Raw genomic sequence first — 17,006 nt, forward strand, 5'->3', positions numbered from 1 at the left:
GAGGCAGCTTGCATTTCCTTCTTACTGGCTGCATTTTCTTTGATGGAGCTCATGTCTTTGAGACTGAGAAAGCCCTTAGGTCACTTCCCTGATCAAACAAATTAATGTTAGGGCTGGGTGCGGTGGCTCACGCCTGTAATCCCAGCACTTTGGGTGGCGGAGGTGGGCGGATCATGAGGTCAGGAGATCCAGATCATCCTGTCTGAAACAGTGAAAACCCGTCTCTACTAAAAATACAAAAAATTAGCCGGTCGTGGTGTCACGCGCCTGTAGTCCCAGCTGCTCAAGAGGCTGAGGCAGGAGAATCACTTGAACCCAGGAGGCGGAGGTTGCAGTGAGCCAAGATTGCACCACTGCCCTCCAGCCTGGGCGACAGAGCGAGACTCCATCTCAAAAAATAAAATAAAATAAAATAATAATAATAATAATAATAATGATGCTAGGAAACAGGTAATTCTTCATTCAGTAAACCTATTAGTAATTAGAATACTTTTGTGTAATCCAGACAGAGGAAAGGAGATAAAGAAAATTTTAGGAAATTAAGCACATTATTTTGGCTCTGCTGAGAAGCTTTATTATGGATAGCTGCAGGGGTAATTTTGAACTCCCTTCATTTTTAAATTTATTATTATTATTTTAGGGGGAGGATCTTGCTCTGTAGCCCAGGCTGCAGTGCAGAGGCACAATCATAGCTCACTGCAACCTCAAACTCCTGGATTCAAGTGATCCTCCTGCCTCAGCCTCCCTTGTAATGGGGACTACAGGCATGCACCTCTGTGCCTGGTTAAATTTTTTAATTTTTTTTGTAGAGACAGGGTCTCACTATGTTGCCCAAACTTGATTCAAATTCATGGCCTCAAGCAATACTCCTGTCTTGACCTCCCAACCTTTCTTTAAATTATTACCAATCTTTTCCCATCAAAGGTCAAAAGGCAAGCCTGCTGAACTAGGCCAGATGCTGCTGGGAGAAGTTGCTTTCATAGAGCTTTGGATGGTAGTCTCTGCCCACCCATTCATTCATTCTGCAGCCAAACTATATTGATAAAGAACCTACCAAATGGGGAGCCCTAGTGATAGATTATTGAACAAAATAGATATTCCTCGTCTTGGGGCATATGGAGCGGGAGGATGGAGGCTGACATTAATCAAATAACTCTGGTATTATACATTACAAACTGATATAAAAGCACTAAAGGAAAAGTGAAAAAGAATCAAGTGGCCGGGCATGATGGCTCACGCCTGTAATCCCAGCACTTTGGGAGCCCAAGGCGGGTGGATCACTTGAAGTCAGGAGTTGTAGATCAGCCTGGCCAACATGGTGAAACCCCCTCTCTAATAAAAATACAAAAATTAGCCCTGCGTAGTAGCTTACGCCTGTAATCCCAGCTACTCCGGAGGCTGAGGCAGGAGAATCGCTTGAACCCGGGAGGTGGAGGTTGCAATGAGTCGAGATTGTGCCATTGCCTTCCAGCCTGGGCGACAGAGCGAGACTCTGAGAAAAAAAAAAGAAGAAGAAGAAAGAGAAAGAAAGAAAGAAAAGGAAGGAAGGAAGAAAGAAAGAGAATGAGAGAGAGAGAAGGAAGGAAGGAAAGAAGAAAAGAAAAGAAAGAGAGAGGGAAGGAGGGAGGGAGAGAGGAAGGAAGGAAGGAAGGAGGGAAAGAAGGGAGGGAAGGAAAAAAAAAAAACCAAGGAACCATGTGTTGCGTGGAGACGGGAGGTCAAGAAAAGCTTCCTTGATTTGAAAAGCTTTCTTGAGTTGAAGCTGAAGCATTAAACAAATTTAACCAGGTAAAGAGAAGAGGCCGGGCGCGGTGGCTCACTCCTGTAATCCTAGCGCTTTGGGAAGCCGAGAGGGGCGGATCAGTTGAGTTCAGGAGTTTAAGACCAGAATGATTTTACAGAAAGAAAATCATTTGGTATCAAGGGGAAAACACGACCAGCACCTTGACTCTAGAGGCTACGTTCCTAAAACAGCAAGCGGGGCAGGAGGGAAGTCCCACGGAGCTTTGGAGCCACAGGAGAGGCACTTTTATCTCCCTCTTCTGGCAAACTAGGTATGAAAGGGAGAAAGAAATTTCACTCTGAGGTGCGAGCGCCGCCGGACATTTCCTGACGGCTCAGGTGGGCAGGCTGAGTGCGCGAGCGCCTCACTGGCTTCTCATAGGTACCTGGGTCAGGACGAAGCCACATAGTTCCTCGTGATGAGAAACTCACTTCTGGCACCTGTCGAGATGCCAGATTCCATGCCAAGCCCCCGAAGATTCTGACTAGTTTGGCAAAAAATGGGATCTGGCAGGTCCACTTCAAAGCAGCGCCCTCTTCCTTTTGTTGCCAAAGATCTGAGGACCACACTGCTAAACTGAGCAAAAAACATGCGTGGGTTGGAGATGGAAGTGAGAATAATGAGTTTACAAGCACAGTATTACCAACCCCAAAAAACAACCACCACGCTGGGAAAATTCCATATAATGAAACTTAATGTGTTACCTTTGGCTTGTTTGCCATAAGCAAAATATTGGGGACGGGGAGTGGATAAGGAAGTAAACTGGGTAGGTGTGTAAATAAGGACGAAAGACTGCACCATTCTTTAGATGACAAAAATAGACGTTTCTGGGAAATAAGCAAAGGAAGAGCCCCACAAGCAGCGGCCTCTGGTGGCGTGCCGTGATCGTATAGTGGTTAGTACTCTGCGTTGTGGCCGCAGCAACCTCGGTTCGAATCCGAGTCACGGCAGTACTTTGATGTCGCCTCAATTTCTCAACGTACTGAGCAGTACCTTGACGTCGCCTCAATTTTTCAACATACTGGCGTGGAGACAGTCTCGGAAAAACCCTTGCAAAATTGAATTGACTTACGATCTAATCTGTACACAAAAAACACTAGTATTCATCATGGTGCCCCAACCAGTCAGCCAAGCAGAGAGTGTCTACGCTTGTTGCCTTGTCTTTTTTTCCCCCTCTCCAAAGATTCTCTTCCCAACCCTACCCAAGCCCTACAGTCTTGTTGGCATTGGCTGTATGTGAAGAAACTGAGGTAATTTTTTTTTAATGGAAAACTTTTACTTTCAAACACTGGTAGGCATGAGGAAAGGACTGTTCAAAAGGGGATCCAGGTTTGTTGTGGAGATCTTTCTTAAAACACAAAAGACAAATTATTAATCACGCGTTTCTAAGTATCCTAGCTGGACCAATGCTGAAAAACTGTAACCTTTGATCGTCTGGAGAAAATTAAAGAAATTTGAGTAATTGAAGGAATTTGGGCGGGTGGGAATAATGGCCCAGAAGAACAGCCGCCATTTCTAGCCCGTTCAGTTTCTAGAATGAGTTCTAAAGGGCCAAGTAGACTGGGTGAGGCGGGAGTGGAGGAGAGCTGATCTGAGATACGGAGGTGGCTGAAAAGAAGTAGTTGGTGCTACCTAGGACCAGTAGGAGGTGGCTGGAGACAGGCAGATCCCCAGAGGCGCTTCCATGAGCCCAGTTCTAGTTAGTAGCACAGCACTCTGAGAACACATTAATGGCACTTCGTCCCTCCTGGCCCTGGTGGATGGTTAGTATTCAAACAGGTGTGGTGGCTCATGCCTATAATCCCAGCACTTTGGGAGGCCGAGGCGGGCAGATCACCTGAGGTCGGGAGTTCGAGACCAGCATGGCCAACATGGTGAAACCCCGTCTCTACTAAAAATACAAAAATTAGCTTGGCATAGTGGCATAGGCCTGTAGTCCCAGCTATTCGGAAGGCTAAGGCACGAGATTGCCTGAACCCAGGCAGTGGAAGTTGCAGTAAGCCAAGATCACACCACTGCACTCCAGCCTGAGTGACAGAGTAAGACTCTGTCTCAAAAAAAAAGAATACTCATACTTTTAGCAACTTATCAAAAATTTCAGCAAAAGAGATTTGTTCTTTCCTTCTTGGGGCTAAAATAGCCCCCATTTCTTCTCCAACTGTCCATCCAGCTGACATGGATTCTGAAACTCAGAGATATTGTAATTGAGCTGAGCTGCCTTATACTGTAGGATATCATCTCTCCAACAGGTCAGGTTCTAGGCCTCTTCTCAGTAATTTAATAGCATTTGTAGTGGTTATTCATGTTCACTTGTATCACATTCTACTTCAATTTTCTTTTTAGTCTATTTTATCTTGACTCAGTCTTACAAGAGTGAAGACAGGGATCAAGTATGTATTGACCCTAAAGGATCAGTTCTTGTCAATTATTTTGCCACAAGTGAATGATAAAACTGCTAAAGCAATAAACATTTTGATCTTGCAATTCTCCAGAACACATTTTCTCAGATCTTACTGGCCTGAGTAGCAGAAATCTATGGACTCTGACTCAGAGGCTATCTCTTAGTGAGAGAGCTAGGGTCCTAGATCTATTACAGAATAAAATTGTAGTGACAAGTGAGTCATAGGGCTCAATAAAACCCATGCTGTATGATTTGCTCCAAAAGTAGAGAGCTTGCTTGGCGTGTACCATATGATACTCAGTGCAAAGCACATGTTTATCTTAGAGGTGTGAAGTTCTCTGGTTCACAATAATGTTTTGCAGCTTTGAGTGAGCATTGCTAGAAATCTGGTATAAACGGGAATTGTGAGATTAAAAGCTTGCATTTTATGAATGCACTAATATTGGTATGGAAGTATCTTACACAGTCTGCCAACCACATTTTCAGAAAGAAAACTGTTTTACTCTACCTATGGCATTCATGGTCTTGAAATGACTTTTTAATATTTCTATGTTTTATCATTCTCATCTCTCCATGGAAATTAATGAAAGTTACCACCTTCTAAGATTGTTCTAAAGATTTAAGGGTGGTAAATGCATGATGGCACTAGCTCAGTAAGGTACAAACAAACAAACAAAATAATAAAATAAGCCATTTTTGGAGTTAAATAAATAAATATCATTGCTACTTAAGTGGTGGAAGGCCTTCATGCAGTAGTAATATTGCAAAGGCTGGTACCAGACTCAGCATCTATTTAACTTGACTACAATCCCGTGCTTCTTTGATGCTGATAAGGTAGTTCTAACAATAATAAGAAGGGTTTTGTCTGTCCTCAGGATTGAGGCTTATTTGAAGATCTGAGCAAGGCTTTTTATAAGGCGGATGTTGGCCAAAATGTTTGCTATGATAGGCCATAAGTTTAGGGAAGACACAGATGTTGTGGGAAAAGGTAGGTTCTAGAAAGAATAGCCCCAAAAGTCAGGGAATCAGGAAAAGAACTTTCCTTCTAATGTCAGCAGAAATCCAGATGAAACACTTTAAGCAGGGGTTTCGTAGTGTTAATTTCTCTCAAGGGTGCAGCAATCTATCTGTAGCCACACCACTCCAGCACCTACTTTATGTTGAAACATCTGCTTGTATCTTGGAAAGATTTCCAAAAGGAGAAACAAAGGGCTTTTCTTCCAGGGTTATACACATACCAAGATTTATGAAACACCTGTCAGTGAGAAACAGAAGTCGGGGAATACATAACTAAGCTTCACAAAAAACCTCAGCCAATAAAGCTGAAAAATTGGTATAACCTGGCTTTGTGATTAGCTAGGTAGTGAGTAGAAGCTCATGACCCACAGGAAATAAATCAGAAGCAACACCAGGCTTGGTTAAAAAATAAAAACTCAACCTCAACCCAAGTAATTTCTCATCTTTCCAGGGTCTTGCATTTTGTGGATGCTTAATGAATGCATATGCAAAGCACCAGGCGGTTATTTAAATATTTCAGGATATTGGTTTCATCTGCTTTTCCCCATGCTAAGCTGCATTCAGCTAAACATTCCATGACTCCTTCTGCATTCATTAAACTGACATAGAACCTGAGATAAAAGGTCATGCAACTCTGTGAGGCCCAAGTGAGAGGTTCCCACAGCATCCTGTGAGGGCTATCACATTGTACTCTACTTTGTTCTCTACTTCTCTGTATCATCCACGCAGTTTTACAATCTATGTGGGTCTAGAAATTGAGTCTATTTTAACCCAGCAGGCAAATGAGCAGAACAAGACTATGACAGAAGCAAAGATATCCATCCAGGAGAACTCCGTGTGTACACCTAACTCATTGTTTCTAACAGCAGATCTCCTGTTGAGACCAAAGCTGTCTTTGAAACAGAGGGTCTCAAGGTGCCTAGTTTGGGTAAGTGGGAAGCAGGGTGACCACAGATCTCCACGACATCACTGTGTCCTCGTCTAGGCTCACTTTCTTGTGCCAGATTAGATAAAATAGAAGGAAGCATAATGGTTTTACTCAATTGCACTGAATTAGCTCAGAAGGTAGTGTCGTGGGTTCTATAACCCAGCGGTAAAGAGATTGGTTTCCATATCACTTGTGTTTTTGTTTGTTGTTGGATTTTTTTAGTTGGTTAGTTTGTTTTGGGGTGTTTTTTGTTGTTGTTTTCAGCAAATTTTAAAAATTTGCTTTTTTATCTCCCTGTAGAACATAAATTCAATAATGAAAGAAAATTTTGCTGTTTTATTCAATGTTCTTTCTCCAATACCTAGAAAAGTACCTGAAATGCAGTAATGACTCAACATTTGTGGACAAAATGAATGCACGAACAGAGAAATAAATTTAAAATATGTTGCGATATCCAATATTTCCTGTAGGGGGAGATAGTCACCATGAAATAGAAATTTCACTCATTTCAATTTGAAATAAATTCTGAAATCTTGCATTGAAGAAAAGTATTTTTTTTAGTGTTGGAATTGCTGCTTTGTTGCTGGTTCAGAAACACAGATGTGCTTTCTTTGTCACAAAATTAAGTACACTTTTGTCAAATTGATACATTTTACAAAAATGTTATAAATACGATATATCTGAACATATGCCCAAGAGGGGCCCTGTGGCTTAGCTGGTCAAAGCGCCTGTCTAGTAAACAGGAGATCCTGGGTTCGAATCCCAGCGGGGCCTTACGTGTTCAATTTTAGATTTTCAATAGTATGTTGCAAATACATATGTTGAAAATGCATTAAGGAATTTATAGGTTGTGAAATCCGTATTGAGCGATTAGCACAATTATGGAGAGTCCCTTGCAGGTAACTGCATCACAATATGAAAGGGTTGGGATGAAGGGAAAAATGAATAAAGTTTCTGTTGGTAAAAAGTAATGGGTTTGCTGATGACAGGTAAGACTGGGGATATACAAGTTGTACAAAAAAAAATCTTGTAATACATAGTAGAGAGTAACATTTCAAATTCTGTTGTAGACATTCAGTCTCCAGCCTCTTAACCTTGATAGCCATCATTTTCAGCTACATGATAGATTTTGATTATCAGTGTCAGGCAAATAATTAATAAGCCATGGCATTTTGTTTGGAGTCTGATTCACTTTGATTTTTGAAAACAAGAGAGCAACGGTGCAATTTATATTCTCACCATTTCTGTTTTGTATGACCCTAAGAATTGTCTTATTTGTGCATCTAGGATCTAGGGACTCAATGATATCTCGAGGAAATAAATCACAAATGAATGAAGACTTTCCTGAATCTTAAGTGGCATTGCAGTTCATAAACTAAAGTGTACCCTCTACAGCACTGGCCTACTCATTAGGCTTCTCAGTTTTATCTAAAGAGATTTCAAATGTTTTTATCAGAGTTCCACCAGAGTCATAGTCTTTTCACTGCTGTAAAAGTAGTCTTGCACTGTGCCTGAAATCATTTATACTTCAGAGTAAATCTGAATTCTGCTTTCTCATTTTATTCATAGCAGTTCTCTCCCACCTACTTTCAAAGGAATGTGAGCAAAAGAGATTGTCACAAGCCTCAGCTTCACTTCTCAGAAAACTGATATTTAAAGGATCCTGAAAATTGGAATGCTGCTATTGAAAAATTTGTAAACAATTGATTAAGCTATGTCTTCAAAGTTTAAGTATAAAAATACAAACTTGAATACTACAGTATTCTCTCCTTCTTGCAAACTAAATTCAAAGAAGGCTGAAAATATCTTAAGATTTATATATTACATGTTATGGTGTTATTCTTGCTCTACGCTTACTAAAAGCTCAGAGAGGAACAAATATGTTCTCAGGTACATTTCAGTTAAGTGGCCCTAAACAACCTGTGTCTGAAATATTAAGTGGAACACACAAATCACATACCAAACTCTCACTACCTGACACCTGTCAGTTACTCCAAACTCAACCTACACATTGAAAGGAAGCTTCAGGTCGGGTGCGGTGGCTCACGCCTGTAATCCCAGCACTTTGGGAGGCTGAGGCAGGTGGATCACAAGGTCAGGAGTTCAAGACCAGCCTGACCAACATGGTGAAACCCCGTCTCTACTAAAAATACAAAAATTAGCCGGGCATGGTGGCATGCGCCTGTAATCCCAGCTACCCAGGAGGCTGAGGCAGGAGAATCGCTTGAACCCAGGAGGCAGAGATTGCAGTGAGCCGAGATCGTACCACTGCACTCCAGCCTGGGCAACAGAGCCAGACTCCATCTCAAAAAAAGAGAAAGAAAAAAAGAAAAAGAAAAAGAAAAGAAACGGAAAAGAAAAGAAAGGAAGCTTCCTCCGTTATTAACATATTTGCAGACTGTCTCACAGCCTGGTTTTGAAAGATGAGAAAGTAGAATTCTCCCTTCCCCCTGTTATATTTATGAAAGAAGGGAGAAGTAAATTAAGAGGAATGACAGAAGATGACACAGAATATATGGTGTCAATGTTATTTAAAGCTTTGCAAAATAACAGAGATTCAGTGAAGAATTTTTATAGTGACATGAAATATTCTTAGAAAGACAATGATTAAAAGGAATTCAAGAAAGCAAGATAAACAAGAAAGTAAGATAAGATAAATAAAAGAAACCAAAATAAACAAAAGATTTGCTGGGTTTGGTGGCTTATGCCTGTAATCCCAGTACTTTGGGAGGCAGGCGGATCACCTGAGGTCAGGAGTTTGAGACCAGCCTGGCCAACATGGTGAAACTCCGTCTCTATTAAAAATACAAAAATTAGCCAGGCATGGTGGTGTGCGCCTGTAATCCCAGCTACTCGGGAGGCTGAGGTACGAGAATCACTTGAGCCCAGGAGGCAGAGGTTACAGTGAGCCAAATCACACTACTGCACTCCAGCCTGCGTGACAGAATGAGACTGTCTCAGAAAAAAAAGCCTTCAAGCAAAACAAAACAAAACAAAACAAAAACAAACACTTGAAAATAAAATATCTGACAGTTTATGAGCAGTAGCTTTGGTTTTTAAAGATATCGATTTATAAATCAAATCTTGAAATATGATGTTTTAATGACTTTTTAAATAATTTTCTGTACTCTAGAGCAGGCAGAACATTCTTCACACAGAACATTTCATCTCAAAAGCTTTCTGCTCTTTGTTTTAATTCTCCAGTGGCCATCAATTCACTTCTCAGAAGACTAATATTTAAAGGACCACGCGAATTGGAATGCTGCTATTCAAAACCTTATAAGGAATTGATTAAACTGTGTCTTCAAGGTTTAAGTACCTAAAAATACAAACTTGGCATGCTTGTTCCATTAGCAAACCATCCCAACACATATTTTTATTGGTATTTATTATTAGTATATATTTGATATTAAACAAGATGCAATAAGCCATAATTTCAGTTATTTATTTAAATGTTAACTTAGTCACAACTTTACTTTGTTCATTTGAATCTAGCATTTCTAGGCCAGTGGTTTACAATTGGAGATTTGCATCACTTACCTATGGAGTTTTATTAATATGCAAATATTTTAGGACCTACTCCAAGCTTACCAAATCTCCATTTGACATTATTAATATATTTTTTATGTTTTTATTTTTATTTTTTTAGAGACAGGGTCTCACTCTGTCACCCAGGCTAGAGTGCAGTAGCATGATCATACCTCATTGTAACCTCAAACTCCTGGGCTCAAGCGATCCTCCCATCTCAGCCTCCCAAAGTGCTGGCATTACAGGTGTGAGCCACTGCACCAGCCTTTATTGATATATTCTTGGCATAATCTTATCATGTGGTAATATCTTTGTGGTATATCATGTTGTATCTTAAGACTTTTTTCTTTGTAAAAATTATGTTCATCCACTTTAATAAATTAAATGCAATGTCTACTCTTGTCTTTGAAAATATAATTAATCAGTATGTTCATAACTATTTTGTCTAAAATTGATTTTGGATTGGCTTTATTGTCTTCTTTTACAGGCCACAGAAAAACCAAAACTCCTTATTAGTGTCATTATTTGTATTATGAACTCTCATCAGATATTTCACTTTTTTTTTTTTCTTGAGGTGAAGTCTTGCTCTGTCACCTAGGCTGGAGTGCAGTGTGGTGATCTCGGCTCACTGCAACCTCTGCCTCCCAGGTTCAAGCAATTTTCCTGCCTCAGCCTCCCAAGTAGCTGGGATTACAGGCATGTGCCATCACACCCAGCTAATTTTTATATTTTTAGTAGAAGCGGGGTTTCATCATGTTGGCCAGGCTGGTCTCGAACTCCTGATGTCAGGTGATCCACCCGCCTCTGCCTCCCAAAGTGCTGGGATTACAGGCATGAGCCACCGCGCCCAGGCAGATCTTTCACTTTTGAAAATTGTAAGTAATAGACTAACTATAACCATTTTAAGTCTTTTGTCATCTACATATAGTTATTTTGTTTTACTTTGATGCTGCATTGAAAGCCCTTGCAATTAGCTATAGGCCAGAGTGCTTTATCTTCAACAAAGAAGAACTCTCAAAACCTTATGGAAAAAGACTATGCCAGGTACTTTTGGGTACAGGCTTCTGAGGGCATCACTTAAGCAACTTTAAGACCATATCATTCTACCAAGGCAGCATTTCCAAACTCTAGTCAAGAAACACATGGTCTCATGAGAATGTGCTAGGGAAATAAAATAATCCTGCCAACAAAAATACCCTTCTGTACCAATAGAAGAAAGAACATCCTTTATTGAGTGTGCATTAACAGATGTACATGTATGTAAGGCAGCATAAAGGTGATGAAAAAATTAGAACAAAATCTCACTCATCTTACATAGCAAAGCTGAAAAAAGAACAATAATTCCTCTTAACTTCTTGAAAAGCAGAGAGCTGCACCTCATGACACTCTCTCATTCATCTTTGAGAGAGACCCCTGACCTAATTCTAGAGCTACCTTTTCTACATATCTAAAGTTTATTTGGTCCACCCGCTTGGAAATAGCCCTACATTGCAAAATCTGGAGACTGGGTTTAATCTTTTTTTTTTTTCTTTTCTTTTCTGAGATAGGCTCTCCCTCTATTGCCTAGGCTGGAGCACAGTGGCGTGATCATAGCTCACAGCAGCCCCAAATTCTCCAACTCCTGGGCTCAAAGGATCCTCCCCACCTCAGCCTCTCAAGTAGCTAGGACTACAGGTGTACATCACTACATCCAAGCATTTTTTTTTCCTTTTACAGATGGGGTATCACTATGTTGCACAGAGGCTGATCTCAAACTCCTGGGCTCAAGCGATCCTCCTGCCTTGGCCTCCTAAAATGTTGAGATTACAGGTGTGAGCCACTGCACCTGGCCTAATCTTTAAAAATACTAATCTCTGCTGAAGATTAGCATAAGGACTCAGACTCACTATGTCTACAAGGAAACTCTATAAAAAGAGAAATGGGCACTTTGCCATACATGAATGGAGAACATAATTTTCATTTACCCTTACAACTGCTAACTGGAGATCCAGTGGGGCCGGAATTAATTACCTAGAACTACATGAATTTATGAGGGATGGTTGTAGGTATTATTTAGAATATTTTTGATGTCTTTTTAGTGTTCTATTTTCTGAATGCATAAAAAAGCACTTTCTCTTTCCTCTCTTTTTTTTTTTTTTTTTTTTTGAAACGGAGTCTCGCTCTGTTGCCCAGGCTGGAGTGTAGTGGCACAACCTCGGCTCACTGCAACCTCCGCCTCCTGAGTTCAAGTGATTGTCCTGCCTCAGCCTCCCGAGTAGCTGAGAGTGCAGTGATGCGATCTCCGCTCACTGCAACCTCTGCCTCCCGGGTTCAAGCGATTTCCCCGCCTCAGCCTTCCGAGTAGCTGGGACTACAGGCGCGCGCCACAGTGCCCGGCTAATTTTTTGTATCTTAGTAGAGACGGGGTTTCACCATGTTGGCCAGGATGGTCTCGATCTCCTGACCTCGTGATCCGTCCACCTCAGCCTCTAAAAGTGCTGGGATTACAGGCGTAAGCCACTGCTCCTGGCCGATTTTTTGTTTGTTTGTTTTGTTTTATTTTGTATTTTTAGTAGAGACGGGGTTTCACCATGTTGACCAAGCTGGTCTTGAACTCCTGGCCTCAAGGATCCACCCACCTCGGCCTCCCAAAGTGCTGGGATTGCAGGCATGAGCCACCACGCCCGGCCCCTCCTCTTAAGCTATCTATGTTATGAGCCATTTACTCATAACAATTTAGCAGACTTTGCTTTTGTAAACTAAAATTAAACATTTGTAAATATCTTACTGTCCCTACCTGACCTCTCTAAAATTGGGAAACTCTTATTAAGTACTCTTATTTTCATGGCATTATAGGTATTCGCATAGGTTCAATAAGAATCTGTCCTTTTTTTCACTAGGACATAATTGGAAACCCTGGTCATGCAACCAAGGCTTTGCCTCAAATGTCGCATTTGAAAATGGTGTTCATTTGATCAGGTATAACCACACATTTTTTAAAAAGTAAGATTGACGTTATGGAGACTTACAAAGCAATCTCCAGGAAACTAACCTGATACCTGGTTTGCAGTGTTCCTAGCCTTCTAAGTGAGTGTCTGTAGAAGGACATTTCCTGGCAGGCCCAAGAAACTCAGAATGTTTTAGGGACTTTGAGAAGAGAGGTATTCACTCAAATTTACAAGTACTGCAGGTTAAATCTGGTCATGAGGTCTTGGCTTCTGAACAAGCAACTAAGAACGAAAACAAATAATATGAGTCTTTATTTAAAGTCCAATCTGTGACTCCTTGTGAAAACTTCCAGCAAAGCAAACTTAAGACAGCCTATATGCTGCACAGATGTAATCAGGTCAAATTAATGACCTCATTCTTATTTTATGACGAAGAATATTATCCTTTTTTTGACAAGAATATTCTTTTGAGATTATTTTTGGTCAAAAGAGGGTAAGTATGTAAGAAAATAATTTTGTTTCAAATGAAAACTATGCATCGTCTAAATACAGCATATGCTTCTGGGATATCAGGTTCTAGCCTTTTATTATCTTTGAGTTATTTTACAGTTTTTTGTAAATTAATAGGCATGCAAATTCTATCTTGTCCAGTACAGTTTCAGTTGATTTCTGACATGGTTTGGATGTTTGTCCCCTCCAAATCTCATGCTGAAATATGATCCCCAATGTTGGAGCTGGGGCCTGAGGAAGTGTTTGAGTCATGAGGGTAAATACTTCATGAATGACTTGGTGCCCTCTCCTCAGTAATGAGTTTGTGTGAGAGATCTGGTTGTTAAACCTGAGCGTTCTCACGAGGAATCTCAGATTGGACTTTAAAAAGAGACCAGGACTTTCCTTCTCTCTCTCTTGCTCCCTCTCTCACCATGAGGCGCCTGCTCCTGCTTCACCTTCACCATGAGTAAAAGCTCCTTTTGGCCTCACCAGAAGCTGAGCAGATGCTGGTGCCATGCTTGTACAGCCTGCGGAACCATGAGCCAAATAAACCTCTATTATTTATAAATTATCCAGCCTCAGCTATTCCTTGATAGCAACGCAAAATAGACTAACACAACTTTCCTGCCACAGTGGAAAAACCAGTTTTCTCTCCATTTCCAATGTAATTCTTCTACTCCATATAAATTTGTGTTTTTTGACTTTCCCTTTAAACTGGTTATAACATCTGTCTGATTCCTTCACTGAATCAGCAAAATAAGATATTTAATCTGTATTCATTATTTTTATTGAGATAAAATTTACATAACATAAAATTAATCATTTTAAATTGTACAATTCAGTGGCATTTAGTATGTTTACAATGTTGTGCAGTCATCATTTCTATCCACTTCCAAACATTTTAATCACCTCAAAAGCAAACTCTATACTCATTAAGCAGTCACTCCCCATTGTTCTTTTCCCCAGATCCTGGCAACCATTAATCTAAGTTCTGTGTGTATGAATTTACCTATTCTGGATATTTCATTAAATGGAATCATACACTGTCAGCCTTCTGTTGCTTAGCATAATGTTTGAGGTTCATCTGTGTTGTGTATATATGAGTACTTCATTACTTTTTATGCTGAATAATATTCACTGTATAGATGTACCATATTTTCCTTGTGCCTTTATCAGTTGATGGATATTTGTGTTGCTTCCACCTTTTGGCTATTGTGACAGTAATACTATAAATATTCATGTACAGGTATTTGTTTGAAAACCTGCTTTTAAATCTATTGATTATATGCATAAAGGTGGAATTGTGAGTTCATATGGTAATTCTATGTTTAACTTTTTAAGGAACTACTAAACTTTTCCACAGTGGCTGCACCATTTTACATTCCCGTTAGCAATGTATGAGAGTTCCAGTTTCTCCATATTCTCGCCAACACTTGTTATTACCCGATTTTTTAATTCTAGTCATCCAAGTAGGTATGGAGTGGTATCTCACTAATTTGCATTTCCCTAATAATTAATAATGTTGATCATCTTTTCATGTGCTTGTTGGTCATTTGTATATCTTCTTTGAAAGAATTCCTAGTCAAGTCTTTTGCCCAATTTTTAATTGGTTTGTTTTCTTTTTGTTGTTGAGTTGTAAGGGTTTTTTAAAATATACTCTGGACACTAGACCCTTACCAGATATATGATTTATAAATATTTTGTCATTCTTTTTTTTTTTTTTTTTTTAAGACAGAGTCTCACATTGTCGCCCAGGCTGGAGTACAGTGGCATGATCTCCTCTAACTGCAACCTCCACCTCCCAGGTTTGAGCGATTCTCCTGCCTCCTGGCTAATTTTTTATATTTTTAGTAGTGATGGGATTTCACTACATTGGCCAGGCTGGTCTTGAACTCCTGACCTCATGATCCACCCACCTTGGCCTCCCAAAGTGCTGGGATTACAGGTGTGAGCCACCACACCCGGCCTTTCTGTTATTCTTTAGGCTGCCTTTTCACTCTTCTGATATGTCCTCTGATCCACAAAAGTTTCTAATTTCAAGAAGTCCAATGTGCCTATTTTTCCTTTTGTTGCATGTGCTTTTAGTGTCATATCTATGAAGCCATTGTCACATTGAAGGTCATGAAGATTTATTCCTATTTTTTCTTCTAGGAATTTTGTAGTTTTAGCTCTTCCATTTAAGTCTTTGATCCATTTTGATTTAGATTTTCCATATGGTACAAGGTAGGGATCCACTTTCATAGTTTCACATGTGAATTTTCAGTTATTCCAACCCCATTTGTTGAAGAGATTATTCTTTCTCTCATTGAATTGTCTTGCTGGTCCTTGTCAAAAATTAATTGGTCATAGGTATATGGCTTTATTCCTGAACTCTCATTGATCTATATGTATATATGCCAGCACTGCACCATTTTTATTATTGTAGTTTTGTGGTATCTTTAGAAATCAGAAAGCACAAGTTCTCTAGCTTTTTTTTTTCTTTTCTTTTTTTTTTTTTTTTTTTGAGATGGAGTCTCACTCTGTCGCCCAGGTTGGAGTGCAGTGGCATGGTCTTGGCTCACTGCAACCTCCACCTCCCGGGTTCAAGTGATTCTCCTGCCTCAGCCTCCCAAGTAGCTGGGACTACAGGTACATACTACCACACCTGGCTAATTTTTGTATTTTTAGTAAAGACAGGGTTTAACCACGTTGGCCAAGCTGGTCTTGAACTCCTGACCTCAAGTGATCTGCCCACCTCAGCCTCCCAACGTGCTAGGATTACAGACGCGAGCCACCACACCCAGCCTGTTTTTCTTTTGATTGCAATAACATATGAATTTTAGCATCAGCCTTTCCATTTCTGAAAAAAAAAAAGTTATTAGGATATTAATAGGGATTGCATTAAACCTTTAGATAGCTTTGGGGCAGAATTGCCATTTTAATAATACTAAGTCTTCCCATCTTTGAACATGGGATATTGTGATTAATTTTATGTGTCAACTTGGCTAGACCACAGTACCCAAACATTTAGTTAAATACTATTCTAGATATTTCTGTAAAGGTATTTTTTGGGTGGGATAAGCATTTATATCTGTAGACTTTGAGTCAGATTGCTCTCCATAATGTGAATGGGCCTCATTCAATCAGTTGAAGAGAAAAAAAACTGATGTTTCCTAAGGAAAAAAGAATTCTGTCAGCAGAATGCCTTCAGACTCCAGCTGTATGATCAATTCTTCCCTGGGTCCCCAGCCTGCTGCCCTACCATGAAGGTTTTTTTTTTTTTTTTTTTTTTTTTTGAGAAGGAGTCTCGCTCTGTCACCCAGGCTGGAGTGCAGTGGCGCGATCTCTGCTCACTGCAAGCTCCGCCTCCTGTGTTCACGCCATTCTCCTGCCTCAGCCTCCCGAGTAGCTGGGACTACAGGCGCCTGCCACCATGCCAGGCTAATTTTTGTTGCTGTTGTTGTTGTTGTTGTTGTTGTATTTTTAGTAGAGACGGGGTTTCGCCGTGTTAGCCAGGATGGTCTCTATCTCCTGACCTCGTGATCCGCCCGCCTCAGCCTCCCAAAGTGCTGGGATTACAGGCGTGAGCCACCGCGCCCGGCCACCATGAAGGTTTTAAACTTGTTTCCACAGTTGCAGAAATCAATTCCTGAAAATAAATCCCCCCTCCTATACACACACACACACACACACACACACACACACACACATCCCATTGGCTCTGTTTCTGGGGAGAACCTTCACTAATACACATGCCTTTTCTTTTATTTACATCTTCTTTAATTTCCTATTAAAAAAATAAAAGTTTCTTCCTAATTCTAATTAAGAATGTTCTTACCTTAGGAAAGTGAAAGAACTCTAGTTAGGGCTTGCAGAGGTACTAAACCAACACACCTTTTATCCCAACCTCAACCCTGGAAAGATAAAGCAAAGTGAAAGAAAATGCACAGC

The 17,006-nt window shown here is 40.3% G+C and overlaps 2 non-coding genes across 2 annotated transcripts; both read left to right on the forward strand.

Annotated features, from left to right (window-relative positions):
- Positions 1-2,661: 2,661 nt before the first annotated feature.
- On the forward strand, positions 2,662-2,733 carry TRNAH-GUG (transfer RNA histidin (anticodon GUG)). The gene has a single exon. It is a non-coding gene; the product is annotated as a tRNA-His (tRNA).
- A 4,096-nt stretch (positions 2,734-6,829) lies between these two features.
- TRNAT-AGU (transfer RNA threonine (anticodon AGU)) lies at positions 6,830-6,903 on the forward strand. Its single transcript has one exon. It is a non-coding gene; the product is annotated as a tRNA-Thr (tRNA).
- Positions 6,904-17,006: the final 10,103 nt, after the last annotated feature.

Source organism: Pan paniscus, chromosome 5 (assembly GCF_029289425.2).
Source record: "Pan paniscus chromosome 5, NHGRI_mPanPan1-v2.0_pri, whole genome shotgun sequence".
NCBI lineage: Eukaryota > Metazoa > Chordata > Mammalia > Primates > Hominidae > Pan > Pan paniscus.